Source organism: Bufo bufo, chromosome 1, assembly GCF_905171765.1.
Source record: "Bufo bufo chromosome 1, aBufBuf1.1, whole genome shotgun sequence".
NCBI lineage: Eukaryota > Metazoa > Chordata > Amphibia > Anura > Bufonidae > Bufo > Bufo bufo.
The window spans coordinates 631648145-631668324 of record NC_053389.1 but is presented as its reverse complement, the minus strand read 5'-3'; positions in this window follow the sequence as shown (position 1 = coordinate 631668324).

Here is a 20180-nt window from a genome sequence, read left to right as displayed (position 1 = left end):
GCTCTCCCAAAGCCTCTCCCCCCCCCCCCCCCATTATCACTGGTCACAAGTCGTCCCCGTCTCCCTCCCATTGTTATATGGTGGCCACAGTGTCCCCATCCCCTTCATTGGTGGCAGTGGCAGATTACACTGCTGGGGCTCAGATAGTTACCATGGCAGCCAGGACACTACTGAAGCCCTGGCTGCCATGTTCAGCTCCCTGCTGCTGTGTGCACAGAGCCCAGGGCAGCAGGGAGATGTGAGATCCTATTCACCCTGATAGAGCTCTATCAGGGTGAATAGCACAAGGGATGAAAAGATCCAGGTTCTAGTCCCTAAGGGAAGAAATGGTTGTTAAATAAAAAAATTAAAAAAATACTAAAAGTTTAAATGGCCCCCTTCCCAGTTTTACATATAAAATTTACAAACAATAAAGAACATATTACATATCGCCACGTCCCAAAAAGTGTGAGCTATTAAAATATTAAAAAATATTTCCGCTCGGTGAAGGCCGTAACAGAAAAAAAAACTCTAAACCACGCAATTCGCCATTTTTAGTCACCTTGTTCCCCAGAAAATGTCCCTGGATGTGAGAGGCATGTGGTGCTGTTTTCTCCTATATGTAGTGCACCTGCGTCTCATCTTCTCAAAGTCCTTTTTTTAAAAATGATATGCATTTTAAATTTGGCGACTAAAAAATGTAATTTGGCTCCTAAATTTTTTAGTTTAGGAGCCAATGGCTCCTGGTCATTTTTTTTTGTCTGGAGCACTGTTCTGTAAGTACAGTACAATGTTAGTGAATGAGATATAATGGGGGCCCGTCATTCAAAACATGGTGCAGACTTTCAAATGTCCTGTTGCAGAAATTCTGCAATTTCACCATGGATTTAATTAGTTGTCATGTAATTTGTGAAATCTGTGGCTGAATCTGCAATGAAGTCAGCATGTAACACATATATGTCTATGTATGTATATTTCTCGCCCATATTCATTGGGGGACACAGAAACCGTGGGTATAGCCATGTCCTCTAGGAGGCGTTGACACTAGTAAAAGCTGTTAGCTCCTCCCCTGGCAGCTATACCCCCTCCAGCCTGGAGAGAGCGCTCCAGTTTTTTCTAGTGTCAATAGGAGGCAAGACCTCCCTGCTCTGCAGGGATCTCCTGAAGATTTCTTATTTTAGTTTATTTTTTTCCTTATTTTTTTCAGATGGGAAACAGTGGACACCTCGCCTCCCTGTTCTCCCGGGGTCGAGTTGCGCCAGCGCCGGTCACCCGCACTGCTGCCTCCCCCACAGAAGACAAGGTGGACCAGGGCAGCCTCGCTCCCCTGCATCCCACCAGCAAAGGGGTCACCCGTCCAAGCCCCTCATTCCAGCTTCCTGCCACTACGGTGCCAGTGGCTGAAGGGGTGACCCTGCTGGACCAGAGAAGGGGTGAAGATGGCGGCAAGACAGAAGATGTGGTGAGTACACGGGACTAGGTAAGTATTAACCTCTTCCCCCTCCCTACCTCCCTCTTGGCTTAGTTTTCCCCGGGTGCCCTCAAGAGAAGGGGACACAGCAAGGCGCTGGGAACCCCTCATCTTAACCCTGAACAAAAGGGATCATTTGCCTGGGTCTTTTTCTCCGAGAGGAGCGCCTAATTCAGCCCCTCACACTCCCCCTCTGGGGTATGGGGTTAATGGCTGGGGATAATTGTTTCAAACTCAGCGGGAGAGAGAGGAGCGCAGCAGGCTCCCTCTCCCCGCTATCCAGCTCATATTCCGCCCCTGTCGGGAGCGGGCGCCATGCTTTTGCTCCGAAGGGGTTAATAGCGGAAGTAAAGAGAGGCCCCGGCTTGCGATATATCGCAGACGCCTCGTGTGCCGCAGAGTGAGCCGGCTGCGGGGGTGACTACCTGAGGGCTTTCCTCACTGCTGCCCGACCGATTCTGCGGCAGTTTCCTCTCCTCCCGGGGGCGGGCACCCCCAGCCGGTGGTGGCGATCGCACCCTCCGCTCCAGCCCCCCTTTTCCCACGGCCGTCCGGCAGTGTCCCCGGTGGCCGTGTGTGTGTAAAATTAGGCCCGGTTTTGCGGCAGATAGGCCGCAACTCCTCCCTTGTTGGGAGGGGGGGGTGGGACGGCGGACTGGCACAAATTCTTCCCGCCTAACTAATCCCCTCCCCCAGAGGCAAGCTGAGCACCGCCCCTGTCTTAGACACTTTTTGACCCTTCCTGGCCAGCCATTGTCTTGGCTGGTGCCTGGCCTTCAAGGGGTTACATAAGTGCTGTTGCTTACTATAAAAAGTAACCCTTCATTCTCTTCAGTTTAAAAAAAAATAAAAATATGGGAAAAGAGGAGCATTTCATATGGGCCTGCCCCCCTCAGCACACATCATAACTGTGCGGTACAGACGGGGCCCGTACCCTGTCCATGTCAGGAGGAGTCCCAATTCGCCCTACACGGCCGCTTGGTTGATACTTCTGCATGCACCTGCGCAATACAGGCAACCCTGAGGGATTCCCAATACGCTCTCCGGGGCCGTTGGCTGACAATCCTCTACCTGCGGGGTCGTTTGGTTGATAGTTCTCCACTAGCGCAATTCAACAGAGGATCCCTGACATTCCCAATCCGCCCTCCGGGTCGTTTGGTTGATATTTCTTCATCAGCACATTCACTAACTGCCTCCGGACCGCCTAACGCAGGATCGCTCCCACTACTAGAACCAGTCACCGTGCCCAATCGTGTGGTGACCCAGCTAAGATGGCAGCTTTCCCTGACGGCAAGCCATCCTAGTCAAGAGCAGAGAATAGTTTTACCTCCCCCTGCAGCTGAACGGTCAATGCACGCCAACCTATCGCAGCTCCCGCATTGTAAAATACAGTCGGGGGGCTGTAGGTGGGCTACAATGTGGGGTGACTGGTGCTGAAATGGTGGGTGCCCTGTTAGTTCTGTGATTGGCTGATATGCTATACTAGCCAATGGCAGCGCTATAGAGACAGAGGGAACAGGAAGAGCCTCACTGGATGCAGCCATTCTATTTGGTGACTACGCTGAGAGGTTCTGTGCCCCTCCATGCTGTTAGTTGGCTGGCTGGCACTCAGAAATATTCAGAAGTGCTACTGTAAAAAAAAGCTGGATTTTTGTTCATCTGCAGCACTTCCCTGATCTGTACTCCCTAAATCCCTGTCATTATGACAGTCTATTTTAAATTAGGCCAGTCCTCAACTACTTTAACACTAAGTTTTTCTCCGGTGTACCTACATGCACACGAACGTGGTTTGGGTCTGCATCCTTTGAGGCTCGGGTGCAGACCCATTCACTTCAATGGGGCCGCAAAAGATGCGGACAGCACTCTGTGTGCTGTCCGTTGCTCCGTTCCGTAGCCTTGCAAAAAAAAAATAGAACATGTCCTATTCTTGTCCATTTTGCGGACAAGGATAGGCATTGTTACAATGAATCCGCAAAAAAGATGCCATATGGACGTCATCTGTTTTTTTTGCAGACCACAAACGTTTGTGTGCATGTAGGCTAAATGAGTCCCTTATAAAAGGAATGTAAAATTCCACCAGTAACTGCCACAAAAAGAGGTCAGGGTATAGAATAAAAGTTCCTCTAGATCAGTGATGGCTAACCTCTGGCACTCCAGCTGTGGTGAAACTACGACTCTCAGCATGCTCCTTTCATTTCTATGGAGTTCTGAGATCAGCCAAGCAAGGGTACATCTTGGGAGTCGTAGTTTTACCACAGCTGGAGTGACGGCGGTTAGCCATCACAGCTCTAGATGCACCCACAGGTTCTAGGCTTATGAAGGGAGACTGAACCCCCAGAACCCCCTGTGGAGGACCTCTGACTGCCCAATCCACCCTTCTGGGTCGTTTGGTTGATAGTTCTCCACTAGCGCAATTCAACAGAGGATCCCTGACATTCCCAATCCGCCCTCCGGGTCGTTTGGTTGATATTTCTTCATCAGCACATTCACTAACTGCCTCCGGACCGCCTAACGCAGGATCGCGTTTCGGAGGCGGCAGCTCTGCGCACAGTCACGCATATATGCGTCATCTTGCGAGACGCGAGATTCCGCTCAAAGCCGGCCCGCGCATGTGCATCGCGGGCCGGCAAAAGTTAGAGGGGGGTTGCGTCATCAGCTTGTCAGCCAATGATCGTCGCTGGCAAGCTGATTTTTAAAAAAATCAAATCAGAAGCCAGTTAACACATTATATTTGTAAATATGATGTGTTAAATGGCTTCTCTGCTCCTCTGCTGGTCCTTTTCGTCGGTTGGTTCCAGCAGAGGAGCAGACATCACAGTGAGTAGCACCAAACACTTCACTTCGCCCCAGATCACCCCAATTAACCCCTTGATCGCCCCTGTCAATCACCTAGTGAAAGGAAAAAAGTGATCAGTGTAAACTGTCACTTTTTTTTTTCACTGGTATTGACTGATAGGTTTTAGGATAGTTTAGGTCCCTTGGTTAGGTAGTTTAGTGTCAGTTAGCGCCCAGCCCACCGCACCGCAGTCACTGATTAGCGTATCGCTAATCAGCATTGGTACTTTTATAGTATCTGTAAGTGATCAAAACTGATCACAGTCAGATCTATAATTGTATTAGTGTCACCTTAGTTCGCCCTCCACCCAAAACGCAGTGTTTGCCCGATCAGGCCAGATCGGTCGCCCACGCCCGCCCCGCCGCAGTGACAAAAAAATCAATATTTTTTTAATCACTGCACAATCCCTTTCCAAGCACTGCGGCGATAAAAAAAAATCCGTTTTGATATTTTTTATCAATCGCAGCGGCCTCCGGTACTTCGCTAGCCTCCCCTTTGTAAGACAGGCTTGCTTTTTTTCTTGGGTAGTCTCAGGGAATACCCCTAAATTTAGTAGTCCAAATGTCAAACAGGGGGTATTCTTCTGAAGAGGCCTACAGGATTCTGACCCAGTCGGATGAGGAATGGGAACCCTCATCTGACGAATCTAGCGGGTCAGAATATGAACCTGTAGAAAGCAGTGGCAGTCTGACCCAAAGTTCGGACAAGGAGATTGAGGTCCCTGATAGCACCAGGCGTACGCGGCCCCGTGTCGCTAGACCACAGGTTGCGCAGGATCCGCTTCAAGAGCAGCAGAGTGGGGCTGGCGCTGTCGGATCATGTGGTGAGGCATACACCAGCAGCGCAGCCCTCCCTGGACCTAATACCAGCACTGCCGTACAACATGGTAAAGTGGCGAGCACCAGAAGGGCAGTTGAAGCTGGTACGGTGGCACGTGCAATAGTTACCCCGTCGCAGCCACCGCACAGACAGGCCCGTAGACCCCCTAGAGTCCCTGAGGTGCTGGCAAATCCTGATTGGCAGTCCCCATCTTCAGCCGCACCATTACTTCCCCCTTTCACCGCCCAGTCTGGAGTTCGGGTTGAGACGGCTCAGATCGGTTCGGCCCTGGGATTTTTTGAGCTGTTCTTGACTGCGGAGCTCTTGGACTTAGTCGTGGCAGAAACAAATCGGTATGCCACTCAATTTATATCCGCCAACCCGGGAAGCTTTTCTGCCCAGCCTTTCCGGTGGAAACCAGTCCAAGTTTCCGAATTAAAAAAATTTCTGGGCCTTCTCCTGAACATGGGTCTAACCAAAAAGCATGAATTGCGGTCATATTGGTCCACGAACCTGATTCATCACATGCCCATGTTCTCTGTTGCTATGTCCAGGGCACGATTTGAGGCCATCCTCCGTTTCCTGCACTTCAGCGACAATAGCACCTCTCGTCCCAGAGGCCACCCAGCTTTTGACCGGCTCCACAAAATTCGGCCCCTCATAGCCCACTTCAACCAGAAATTTGCAGATTTGTATACCCCTGAGCAAAACATCTGCGTAGACGAGTCCCTAATACATTTTACCGGACGCCTTGGCTTCAAACAATACATCCCAAGCAAGCGCGCCTGGTATGGGGTCAAATTGTATAAGCTCTGTGAAAGGGCCACAGGCTATACCCACAAATTTCGGATCTATGAGGGAAAAGATCAGACCCTGGAGCCGGTCGGTTGCCCTGACTACCTGGGGAGCAGTGGGAAGACAGTCTGGGACTTGGTGTCACCCTTATTTGGCAAGGGGTACCATCTTTATGTGGACAATTTCTACACAAGTGTGCCCCTCTTCAGGCATTTGTTCCTAGAACAGATTGGCTGCTGTGGCACCGCGCGAACTAGTCGCGTGGGCTTCCCCCAACGGCTCGTTACCACCCGTCTTGCAAGGGGGGAGAGGGCTGCCTTGTGTAAAGAAGAACTGCTCGCGGTGAAATGGAGACGCGACAATACAAATTGAGCGAGCAACCCGTGTCATTGAAAAGCCCCTCTGTGTCCACGACTATAATTTGCTCATGGGAGGGGTGGACTTCAATGACCAGATGTTGTCTCCGTATTTAGTTTCCCGACGCACCAGACGCTGGTATAAGAAGGTGTCTGTATATTTAATTCAATTGGCTGCATATAATAGTTTTGTTCTCTACAGTAAGGCTGGGAGAACAGGATCCTTCCTCAAATTTCAGTTAGAGATCTTCGAGAACCTCCTGTATCCAGAAGGTTCCGTGGCCCCATCCACCAGTGTAGTTAGCCGTCTACACGAGCGACATTTCCCCAGTGTCGTTGCCGGTACCTCAACCCAACCGTTACCCCGAAAAAGATGTAGTGTCTGTAGCAGGAGTGGAATAAGGCGTTACACCCGCTATTTCTGTCCTGACTGCCCTGACCACCCTGCCCTATGCTTTGGAGAGTGTTTCCGGAAGTACCACACACAGGTACACTTAGCATAGGGATTGCATCTCACAGGACAGGTACACAGGGCTATTAGGGCCCTTTCTCTCACAGCTGCTGCAAACCTCTCCTTTCACCTGGGATAAAGTGCATAATGTACTTCGCCACATCTTTGGGCGATTTGCGCTTTGCACATTGTCCCATGGGGAAGGAGAGGTTTGTCCTATAAAAGGTTAAAAAAAAAAAAACACCAGTAAGCAAAAAAGTTAACTTTCAGTTCAAAAAGTTATTATAAAGTTAATTTAATTTATTGCGTTGCGGCCTGGTTTTTTCTTTTTTGTTTTGTTTTTTTTTTACCTTCCAGGTGGACCAACCGATCGACTAGCTGGAGCACTTATGTGCATTCTGACAGAAGCATTGCGCTGCTGTCAGATTACACACAAGTCGGTGTATGCGGCGCTGCAAGACAAGATTTCTCCTCTGCAGTAAAAGATACGTTTGCCGAGGCATATGAGTTGAGGAGGCGGCGGTGTTCATATACTTTGGCAAATACTTTGTATATATAAAAAAAAATAAAAAATCCCGGCAATGATTTATTCATCCACATCGATTGATGTGAATGGAGAAATCTGGTTTGCCAGGGCATACGGGCTAAGTGGGTATGGATGTTGGGCGGAGCTCCTATGTCCTGGCAGACGCCTTTCCCCTCTTTTTTTTTTGGCAGAGATTTTTTCATCCACATTGATCGATGCGAATGAAGAAATCTGTGCCGTTCATTTTTTTCTTTCAGCCCAGAGGCTGAACGAAAATAAATAATCTCATTACCCGTATGCTCAATATAAGGAGAATAGCAGAAACTCCTAATGCTGGCCATACATGTAATGATTGCGGAGACTCTCAAATGCCAGGGCAGTACAAATAACACCATTTTGGAAAGAAGACACCCCAAGGTATTCGCTGAGGGGCATATTGAGTCCATGAAAGATTGAAATTTTTGTCTCAAGTTAGCGGAAAGGGAGACTTTGTGAGAAAAAAACAATTTCCGCTAACTTGTGGCAATTTTAATTTTTTTTCTATGAACTCGCCATGCCTCTCATTGAATACCTTGGGGTGTCTTCTTTCCAAAATGGGGTCACATGTGGGGTATTTATACTGCCCTGGCTTTTTAGGGGCCCTAAAGCGTGAGAAGAAGTCTGGGATCCAAATGTCTAAAAATGCCCTCCTAAAAGGAATGTGGGCACCTTTGCGCATCTAGGCTGCAAAAAAGTGTCACACATGTGGTATCGCCGTACTCAGGAGAAGTTGGGGAATGTGTTTTGGGGTGTCATTTTACATATACCCAAGCTGGGTGAGAGAAATATCTTGGTCAAATGCCAACTTTGTATAAAAAAAATGGCTTTTGCCGAGATATTTCTCTCAACCAGCATGGGTATATGTAAAATGACACCCCAAAACACATTCCCCAACTTCTCCTGAGTACGGCGATACCACATGTGTGACACTTTTTTGCAGCCTAGGTGGGCAAAGGGGCCCATATTCCAAAGAGCACCTTTAGGATTCCATTTTTTACAGATTTTGATTTCAAACTACTTACCACACATTAGGACCCCTAGAATGCCAGGGCAGTATAACTACCCCACAAGTGACCCCATTTTGGAAAGAAGACACCCCAAGGTATTCCGTGAGGGGCATGGCAAGTTCCTGGAATTTTTTATTTTTTTGTCACAAGTTAGCTGAAAATGATTTTTTTTAATTTTTTTTTAATTTTTTTTTTTCTTACAAAGTCTCATATTCCACTAACTTGTGACATATAAATAAAAACTTCCATGAACTCACTATGCCCATCACGAAATACCTTGGGGTGTCTTCTTTCCAAAATGGGGTCACTTGTGGGGTAGTTATACTGCCCTGGCATTCTAGGGGCCCTAATGTGTGGTAAGTAGTTTGAAATCAAAATCTGTAAAAAATGGCCGGTGAAATCCTAAAGGTGCTCTTTGGAATGTGGGCCCCTTTGCCCACCTAGGCTGCAAAAAAGTGTCACACATGTGGTATTGCCGTAGTCAGGAGAAGTTGGGCAATGTGTTTTGGGCTGTCATTTTACATATACCCATGCTGGGTGAGAGAAATATCTTGGCAAAAAACAACTTTTCCCATTTTTTTTATACAAAGTTGGCATTTGTCCAAGATATTTATCTCACCCAGCATGGGTATATGTAAAATGACACCCCAAAACACATTGCCCAACTTCTCCTGAGTACGGCAATACCACATGTGTGACACTTTTTTGCAGCCTAGGTGGGCAAAGGGGCCCACATTCCAAAGAGCACCTTTCGGATTTCACCGGCCATTTTTTACAGATTTTGATTTCAAACTACTTCGCATGCATTTGGGCCCCTAAAATGCCAGGGCAGTATAACTACCCCACAAGTGACCCCATTTCGAAAAGAAGACACCCCAAGGTATTTCGTGATGGGCATAGTGAGTTCATGGAAGTTTTTATTTTTTGTCACAAGTTAGTGGAATATGAGACTTTGTAAGAAAAAAAAATAAAAAATCATAATTTTCCACTAACTTGTGACAAAAAATAAAAAGTTCTATGAACTCACTATGCCCATCAGCGAATACCTTAGGGTGTCTACTTTCCAAAATGGGGTCATTTGTGGGGTGTTTGTACTGTCTGGCCATTGTAGAACCTCAGGAAACATGACAGGTGCTCAGAAAGTCAGAGCTGCTTCAAAAAGCGGAAATTCACATTTTTGTACCATAGTTTGTAAACGCTATAACTTTTACCCAAACCATTTTTTTTTTTTTATCAAAGACATGTAGAACAATAAATTTAGAGAAAAATTTATATATGGATGTCGTTTTTTTGCAAAATTTTACAACTGAAAGTGAAAAATTTCATTTTTTTGCAAAAAAAAATCATTAAATTTCAATTAATAACAAAAAAAAGTAAAAATGTCAGCAGCAATGAAATACCACCAAATGAAAGCTCTATTAGTGAGAAGAAAAGGAGGTAAAATTCATTTGGGTGGTAAGTTGCATGACCGAGTAATAAACGGTGAAAGTAGTGTAGTGCAGAAGTGTAAAAAGTGGCCTGGTCATTAAGGGTGTTTAAGCTATGGGGGCTGAGGTGGTTAAAGGACCTCTGATATTCCCAATCTACCCTCTGGGTCGTTTGGTTGATATTCTCCACCTGCACAATTCACTAAAGGACCTCTGACATTCCCAATCCGCCCTCCGGGTCGTTTGGATGATATTTCTCCACCAGCACATTCACTAAAGGACCTCTGATATTCCCAATCGACCCTCCCGGGTCGTTGGGTTGATAATTCTCCACCAGCGCATTCAATAAGGGATCGCTAACATTCCCATCCACCCTCCTGGGTCATTTTGGTTGATAATTCCACACCTGCGCAATCGAGTAGGGGTCCGCTGGAACTCCCAGTTCACCCTCTGGGGTCATTTGGTTGATTTTCTTCGCTGGCGCCTTTCAGTTAAGGCCCTCTGACATTCCCAATCCACCATCCCGGGTCGTTTGGGGGATAATTCTCTACCTATGCTTCCACACCGGATTTGCTTGATTGATACTGCACCGCCAATCCGGTAGACAGACCTCTTCAAGTTCCCATCCCACCCCCTGGGTGGTTTGGTTGATAAGTCCCCGCTGCGCAGTCCACTCCTGCCAGGGGCAAGTTTCTGAGGAGTACACCTATGCGCGAGCGGAACACAGTACATCTTTTTCCTCGCAACCCCACCCTTCCTCCCTGGGTCACGCTCAGACACACCCTCCCTCACTGGGGAGGGTCCGTCTGGAGGAGGGAGGGAGGGGGGGAGGAGGAGAATCACTGATTCAGACCCTGACATGAGTCCGACGTAATCTCTTAAGATTGTGTCTAAGGTGGCCTGTAGTACTTGGTATGCATTAACCCTTCCTTCGGTGGATAAGTACCTGCCTTATACATTATCCCCTGCCATAGGTGGACTCAGTACAATGACATGAGTTTCGGGACCTGCTATGCATATCCATTCATGGCGCGATGACATTATCACTGGTACATAGTGTGCTGTATGCATTACCCCCTTACTTAGGTGCAACAATTGCACTCCCACGGGGTACAGGACTCTCCATATGCACTAGTATTCGCCCCCCTTCGTAGGTAAGGTATTCTCCCTAGTACTTGCCGTATGCATCCACCTTTCTTAGGTAGCTTATTGCACTACCATTATATACGGTTCCGACTGTCGCACTATCCTTCCATAGACGGAATGTTGCACATCACCGTGATTTCTGTCGCATTTCCCCCTTCCGCTAGTGCTCCACTAGCGGGGAATAACTAAATATCTTCGGATGCTGCAATTCTGCGGCGCCACTGCTCGAGATGCCTTCGCTTATGCCTAGGGGGCGTAGCAAACAGTCGGTACTCGCAGGTGCCCGGCCCTTTTACCCTAGTGCTATATGGGTGCCACCAGTGGACACGGTGGCTATTCCTTCCTTTGGTGCTGGTTTCGTGCTTGGTTATAACATCTTCTTCTCAGGGGGTTCCTAGCATCACTTGTGTCCTAGAGTACCCCCATCTCCATGGGCCTATGTTGTTCCAGTCGGTCATGATATTGTCCGCATCCATACGTAGTACGTACTCCATTGCACATATATGGTGAGTACGTTCCAGCGAGTCGAGTGTTTCACTTACTCTGTATTCTCTATCCTCCAATTCCCCTTCTCTGGGAAAGTGGTTATGCTGGCACTCAGGTTTAGCTCCTACAGCTTGTTCTACTCCACAGCAGTTGCGCCTGTTCAGTGCCCTTCCGGGTAGAGTTTTGAGGTTAGCTCTACTTCACTGAGGCGGTGTGGTACGTGGCTTCTACGGATAGTCTTAGGCCTCTCCCTCAGTTTTGCGCTGACTGGGCAAGCGCTGGCTACTACTGTGGGAGCGGTGTTGCTTACCACTACATGCTTGGTTCTTTCTGCACAGCTCTTTCGTCAGGCGGTGGACTCTTAACACTGAATTCGGTGGCCTCCACGGGGACCCCCTCCTCTGCTGGGGTATGGGGCTAGCAATACAGTGTGTCTCCCTTGCTTTGCTTCCTCCTCAGGCTGTGTTTTTGCACAGCCACTTTGTCCTAGGCTACTTTGGTACAGTGCCGGTGTCAGACGAAGAATGGGCTCAAACCTAGCCTATTCTTCTCCTGTCTTTTCCCCCTCTGACTCGGGGTTCATACCCGCCCCGCATGCCTTGGTAGTTCCTACGTTGCTACCTTCCCTCATCTGCATTTGCACAGGGTATTAGTTTGGTGGACTTCCTTTCCAGGCTTGATCCGGTCCAGACTAGTGGGCTGTGGCACCCTCCACATTCCTCCTTCTACGGGGACTCTTCCATTGGTCCAGGTGAGCTAACGGTATCTACACGAAAGCTTCCCACCTTTTTTCTCCAGAGCCAGAGTTCTGGAAGCGTGCGACGGGACGCCCTGATTCTCCTTTGGTGGGAGTTCTCCCTCCTTACGTGTTTCTTTTTCCCCTGCCCAGGGTTCGACAGAGGATTCAGATGGAGGACATTCCGACAAATCCTAGTAGCTCCGAGTTGACCCTGTAGCGTGTGGTATGCTGACCTCGTTCTCCTTCCTGGAGACATCACTGCCACTCAGAGACGCTCTTCTTTCACGGGGTCCGGTCTTACATCTGCGTTTCAATGTCGGCGTGGCTATTGAAACCTCCGTTCTGACGTGGAGAGGGTTTTCGGCGGATGTCTTCCGCACTATGATTCAGGCCAGGAAGCCTGCATCGCTCAGGGTCTATTGGGGGACCTGGAGGTCCTTCCTGGGCTTCTGTGAACGCTGGGACATCGCCTCTCTTCCTGTTTTTTTTCTCTCCCCACGGTCCTATCCTTCTATATTCAGGGTTGGACCTTCGTTTAGCCCTTAGTTCCTTGATGGGTCAGGTGCTGGCGCTTCTGTCCTGGGGCAGCTTCCAGCGTACTGGGTTCCCTGGTGCCCATGGAAACCTTCCTTCAGGGAGCGGCTCATACGGTTCCTCTGTACCGTCCTTACAGCCTTGGGATCTGTATGTAGTTCTCTCAGCCTTCCAGTCTTCTCCACTTGGGCCCTTGCGGGAGTTCTTACTCCGGTTCCTGTCCTGGAAGGTAGTTTTTCTTGTGGCTATCACATCCATCAGGCGGGTGTCTTAGTTGGGGGTGCTCTCTTGCAAGATCCCCTTCCTGGTTCTTCTCAGGGATACGGCAGTTCTCCAGCCCATTCCTTCTTCTCCCGAAGGTGGTCTCTGACTTCCATATCAATGAAGTCATTGTCCTTCCTTTCCTGTCCCTTTCCTTCGCACCCTACGGAAGGGAGTTACATTATTGGACATTGTCAGAGTCCTACTCCTTGTTAGCAGCCTCCAGTCCCTCTCGGCGTACGAATCCCCATTTCGCTCCGGAAGGTCCTCGCTAGGGGTTGGCAGCCTCCAAAGGGCGATTGCACGTTGAATTCGGTCTGCAAGTGCTGACGTATACCGCGCCCGGAGCAGGGTTCCACCTTTAGGTGTTATGTCTCGCTCCACAGAGGGTGGACGCTTCTTGGGCTCTGGGGCATCGCGCCTCAACTGCGCAGTTGTGTAACGAGGCTTCCGGTCCTCCTTACACACATTCACAAAGTTTTTTCCAGGTGCATTCTTATGCATTGGCTGCCGCTGCTTAGCCCGCAAGGTCTTAGCAGCAGTTTCTTAGCAGTCCCTCCCCGTGGACTGCTCTGGAACGTCCCACGGTTTCTGTCTCCCCCAATGAATATGGGCGAGAAAAGGAGATTTTTGTATAACTTACCAGTAAAATCTCTTTCTCGCTCTTCATTGGGGGACACAGCACCCACCCAGTATTGTTTTCCGGCCACAGTTGTAGCTGTCGCTGGTTTGGGCTCTGTTGGGTCCTTTGACATGGTTGGTTTTCCACGTGTTTTCTCTTTGGTTGGCTTGCTTCTCCTACTGCTTCTCACAAACTGAAGCTCTCTCTCCAGGCTGGAGGGGGTATAGCTGCCAGGGGAGGAGCTAACGGCTTTTACTAGTGTCAACGCCTCCTAGAGGACATAGCTATACCCACGGTTTCTGTGTCCCCCAATGAAGAGCGAGAAAGAGAATTTACTGTTAAGTTATACAAAAATCTCCTTATTACATCCTGCACACCATTTTATTCAAATGTAATTCTGTCAGGTCACTGCATTAATACATGACCTGATGTGTGCCGCATGGATGAAAACCAGCTTGACTGCTAACTTTCATATTGAGATCTGCTGTAAAAAAACAACCAGCCTGTACATGGTGCTGTCTGTATGGTTTCAAATAGGAAGTACAGGTGCAACTAGTGGTAATCCGAAAGCGGATCCTACTCCTAGAAAACACCGTATACGTGCCCCCCCATAGATATGGCCGTGGGTGTGTGGTCAACCTCCTGTTTTTAACCCCTAAACAACAAGCTCTGTACATGTATGTCGAAGCAAATATAGAATTTGTGCAAAGCACCATACATGTACAGCACTACTAGAACCAGTCACCGTGCCCAATCGTGTGGTGACCCAGCTAAGATGGCAGCTTTCCCTGACAGCAAGCCATCCTAGTCAAGAGCAGAGAATAGTTTTACCTCCCCCTGCAGCTGAACGGTCAATGCACGCCAACCTATCGCAGCTCCCGCATTGTAAAATACAGTCGGGGGGCTGTAGGTGGGCTACAATGTGGGGTGACTGGTGCTGAAATGGTGGGTGCCCTGTTAGTTCTGTGATTGGCTGATATGCTATACTAGCCAATGGCAGCGCTATAGAGACAGAGGGAACAGGAAGAGCCTCACTGGATGCAGCCATTCTATTTGGTGACTACGCTGAGAGGTTCTGTGCCCCTCCATGCTGTTAGTTGGCTGGCTGGCTGGCACTCAGAAATATTCAGAAGTGCTACTGTAAAAAAAGCTGGATTTTTGTTCATCTGCAGCACTTCCCTGATCTGTACTCCCTAAATCCCTGTCATTATGACAGTCTATTTTAAATTAGGCCAGTCCTCAACTACTTTAACACTAAGTTTTTCTCCGGTGTACCTACATGCACACGAACGTGGTTTGGGTCTGCATCCTTTGAGGCTCGGGTGCAGACCCATTCACTTCAATGGGGCCGCAAAAGATGCGGACAGCACTCTGTGTGCTGTCCGTTGCTCCGTTCCGTAGCCTTGCAAAAAAAAAATAGAACATGTCCTATTCTTGTCCATTTTGCGGACAAGGATAGGCATTGTTACAATGAATCCGCAAAAAAGATGCCATATGGACGTCATCTGTTTTTTTTGCAGACCACAAACGTTTGTGTGCATGTAGGCTAAATGAGTCCCTTATAAAAGGAATGTAAAATTCCACCAGTAACTGCCACAAAAAGAGGTCAGGGTATAGAATAAAAGTTCCTCTAGATCAGTGATGGCTAACCTCTGGCACTCCAGCTGTGGTGAAACTACGACTCTCAGCATGCTCCTTTCATTTCTATGGAGTTCTGAGATCAGCCAAGCAAGGGTACATCTTGGGAGTCGTAGTTTTACCACAGCTGGAGTGACGGCGGTTAGCCATCACAGCTCTAGATGCACCCACAGGTTCTAGGCTTATGAAGGGAGACTGAACCCCCAGAATAATCCCCCCCCCCCCCCCAAAAAAAAAAAGTGTTAGTGGGAAAATAGTGTGGGATTTAGTGCACCTACTGCTGGATTTGGGGTACCACCTCTATGTCGATAACTATTATACCAGTATTCTTCTATTTCAGAGGTACAGTAGCTTGTGGCATGGTATGCAAAAATCTGAGAAGCCTCCCTAGATCCCTGCTGAGGCAACCACACAAAGAGACTGCAAGGCAATGAGATCATGCTGGTGGTCAAGTACAAGAGAGATGTTCTTGTACTGACCACTGTTCACAGGAACACCTTCTCCTGTATGAGAAGCAACCTCAAGTTAACATAGCAGGGGTTGATCTTTCAGATCAAGTTCTTAGCAGTACAGTGCCACAAAGGTGTGGTACAAACAGATGGCTGTACACATTGCACAGACGGCATTGTGCCTTATGGGGTGAAAAATATGGTCTGTGTTATTCAGAGCTGCAGCTCAGATGGGAAAATTCCTTCAGTTTCAGGGGGTGGTGATGAAGGCTCTAGTACTTCTAAAAGTGATGGTGCCCAAGTTGTAACAGGGCAACATTTCCCTGCTGAAGTCCCACAGACAGCAAACAAGGGAAGGACCCAAGGGTGTTCTAAAAAGGGGGATAAGACAGGGTACCTTTTATCACTGTGAAGCCTGTCCTGTGCATAAAATATTGCTTCAAAGTGTACCACACATCTACACACTTAGGCCGAATGCACACAGCCGTGTTCTGCGGCATGCCAGGCTGGATTCCTGTTCAGAGCAGGAGCGCAAGGCGTCATTGGTTGCTATGACGCCGTGCGCTTCATGTCGCCGCTGCACTACAGTAATACACTATACGAGTGTATTACTGTAGTGCAGCGGTGGCATGAAGCGCACAGTGTCATAGCAACCAATGACGCCGTGCGCTCCTGCTCTGAACAGGAATCCAGCCCGGGATACCACAGACCGCTCTCGGCCGTGTGCATTCGGCCTTAGTTTTATCTTCTATGTACCCTGTAATTTAACCACCTATTACACTGATACTCCGCACTTTTCATCATCCACTACACATTCATTTCTGGAAAACACCCGTGGGGTTAAAAATTCTTACTACACACCTTGAAAAATTCCGAATGGGGTCACTTCTTGGCAATTTCTACTGTAGGAGTACCTCAGGATCTCTTCAAATGCGAAACAGCACCCGAAAACCATGTCAGCAAAATCTATCCTGCTAAATCCACATCTCGCTTCCTCCCTTCTGAGCCCTGTGGTGCGCCCATACAGAAGTTTACAAGCACATATGGGGCGTTTTTCTCCTGTTAGGCCAGCTTCACACAAGCGTTAAGCTTTTCCGGCAGGGTAGTACGGATCTGGCCAGCTGTTCCCCTGCCGGAAAAGCTAAACGCCTTTCTGAAACTGGCCTTACTTCTAAGGTAAAAATGAAAAATTTGGGCCTAAAACTATTTTTCTTGTATAAAATGTACCATCATTTTTCACAGCCAAGTGTTTCTAAATTCTAGGATTTTCTGCAGTATTGGAAAATATTTTTCAGCCACATCTGAGCATGCTGTAAACTCTAACAATAGTCAAATTGTTATGCATCAGCTTCCTCCCCTCTCCCCATTAAGGTATATATGATTATCCCAGAGCTCAGCTTCTCTCCCTCTCTGTCATATCCTACTGTCTGATCGGGCAGCAGAAATCGCCTGAGAGGCTTGCTTTAAATCCAATACTATAGTGTGAATTTTATACAAAAATAAGGTGCTTTGGGGCACTTAGTAAGAACTATTTTCAGAAAATGGCCCCCAAGAGGCCTCCTTTTTGTGACTTCAAAGGGCATCTGTCAGCAGATTTGTACCTATGAAATTGGCTGACCTGTTACATGCAGAGAGCGCAGAGACTGTAGGTGTAAGGACACCTCCACCGTTGCTCCAAGAGGTTAATTTGAATAGATTAAAACAATTTTTCTCAGCAATGCGGGGACATATGTATATGGGACAAACAGAGATGCCTTCAGCTGCCCAGCACACATGTAACAGGTCAGACAGACCTGCTGACAGATCCACACTATAGTGGACCGTGGTGTTGGATTTAAAGCAAGCCTCTCAGGCGATTTCTGCTGCCCGATCAGACAGTAGGATATGACAGAGGGAGAGAAGCTGAGCTCTGGGATAGGCTTATAGAATCTGAAGCAGGATTTCTGAATAAATCCTGCTTTAAATCACATACACCTTAATGGGGACAGGAGGAAGCCGCTGCCAAACACCTCTGCAGGCAGCTTATCTCCTAAGTATTAATGGATCAGCCGGTGACATTCAATATGGCTATTCTTTCCTGACGTCATCTGTCACGGGGCTCCCATACTGAAGATGGTTGGCCAAAAATGTCAGATTCAGCTGACCTTTCACATCTGGATAGGGGCTGCTAGGAAAGACAGCGAGCCCTGATTACTTCACCAACACAGGGTAGTTGACAGCTTTTCCTGTATCAATGTGGATATAGGGTGGCAATAATCCTATGTGGGCAGGGAAATCAGGACTCCAACTGTCTCTCCTAGGAGTCCTGTCAGGATTGTAAACTCTTCTCTCCCCCTGTCATCTGCTACTCTTGGGGCAGCAGAGAGCACCTGACGGATTTACTTTATCTCCACATTTCTTAAGGAAAAAAAACTGTTCATATCTGCAAACTGATATACAATAAAAACTGTAGTAAATGAAAAGAGTTGTAACACCAAAAAATGTAAACTTTTGATTTTAAGCATTTTAGCAATTAATACCTATTAAGGGCTCCTGCATACGACCGTTGGATGTTTTGCGCTCCGTAAATTGCGGATCTGCCAAACACAGATACCGGCCATAAGCAGCCCCTGATAGAACAGTTCTATCCTTATCCGTAATGCGGACAGTAATAGGACATGTTCTATTTTTTTGCGCAACAGACATGCAGAGTCATTTCCGTTTTTTAGCAGCCCCATTGAAGTGAATCCTTCCGTCACCTCCACAATGTGAGGATGAGGGATCGCTATTGCCATCTCATACAGCTGCATGGTTTCTGGGCAGCAGATCGCTGTTTAGAACCCACCATCTGCTGCCCAGAAACAATAATTTACCAGCAAGCACTAACGACAGTTTCACCCAAATGAACGAGCGAAACGCTTGTTATCGGGTGAAACAGCAGTTAGTCCTTGCTGGTAAATTAGCTGCACCTTTAGGCTACATGCACACAAACGTTGTTTGTTTCAGTGTCCGTTCAGTTTTTTTTGCGGATAGGATGCGGACCCATTCATTTCAATGGGTCTGCAAAAAATGCGTGTGCTGTCCACATCAGTATGTCCATTCCGTAGCCCCGCAAAAAAAAATACAACATGTCCTATTCTTGTCCGTTTTAGGCATTGTTAGAATGGATCCGCAAAAAAAACAGATGGCATACTGGTGTCATCCGTTGTTTTTTTTTTGCGGACTGCAAAACACATATGGTCGTGTGAATGTAGCCTTAGACAGGCAGATTGTCAGGAACAAGCGTTTGCAGGAAAATTAATTCCCTATAATCTCCCCGAATATCGCCCCGTCTAAATCCACCTTTAGTCGCACCACACCACCTAAAAATAAAAGGCATAAATGACATGTATTAGACATGAGTATATTCACATATCTCCAGAAAAACCACCATGCCTTATAAGGATTTTGGCCTTACCAGATCAGGTGAGTATATGTTCATGTAGACGTACCAGTGTCATATATGAACTCTGCATATCTTACACTTTTATATTTAGGAGGCAATGGGGCACAAGACTGGTCTTAGTATAAAGTCAATTGGTACAAAATCTATTGGCAGATCACCTGGCACTCTGTGCGACAAAAATTCCAATTTCAGTTTCTGCCATAAATGACAGTAAATCTGTTGGGCCCACAGGAGGACATACCCCCCACTGCTACTTTTGAAAAGAGGCAAGAGGAGTGAAAACTCGCAAACGGCGTGTGCCAAAATTTTGGACCTTTCTTTTTGTTCCAATAGTCGTATAAACCATTTTGATTAATGTGTCTCATTGTGTTTCTCAGGCTTCGCTTGGTTCACACTTTTAGCCACAAATGTATTTATGCATTTTTATTAAAAAATTTTTACAAAATGTTACGGTTGTGTATTGTATTTTGCAATTAAGGTCTTATTTCTGGTTGTCAAAACTGTGAAAATTGTCCAAGAATTCTGAAGCTTGGCTGCAAGGTCTGTTAGGCTGGGGCTACACAGCAATATTGTCCACGGCAGCCATCATACGGCCAAAGATCACTGTGTAGTCACGAGTTGCCACAATTGTGAGCCCAGAATTGCCAAACATCTAGACGTTTTGGATTTTTTTGTGATTTTGGGTCATGGTAACTTACAAGCCGCACTGCGACCTCATTCAGTTCAATGGATGCACTGCAACACAATGATCTTTGGTTGTGAGACGGGTGTCATGATGAAGATCTCTGTGCAGCCTCAGCCTTATTCACACGTCCGGGTGGTCAGTGATGCCTCCGTGAAGGATCCATCTGTCCGTGTGTCATCCGTGTTTCAGCGACACTGAACAGCAGAAAAATTATTTTCAAAGCATTTCTTCCTAATGATCCGTGAAACACGGATGGCATCCGTTGTTTTCACGGACCCACAGACTATAATGGACGTGATGGATCCGTGAATCGGACAAAATAGAGCATGCACCCGTGCTAAAAAAAAACAACAGATCCACGGACAGTGGTAAAACACTGATGTGTGAATGCACACATTAAAATGAATGGGGACGTGTGCTGTCCGTGGAGAACACATACAGCACACGTCCGTGGAAGATTAACGTGTGAATGAGGCTTTACTGCAAACAA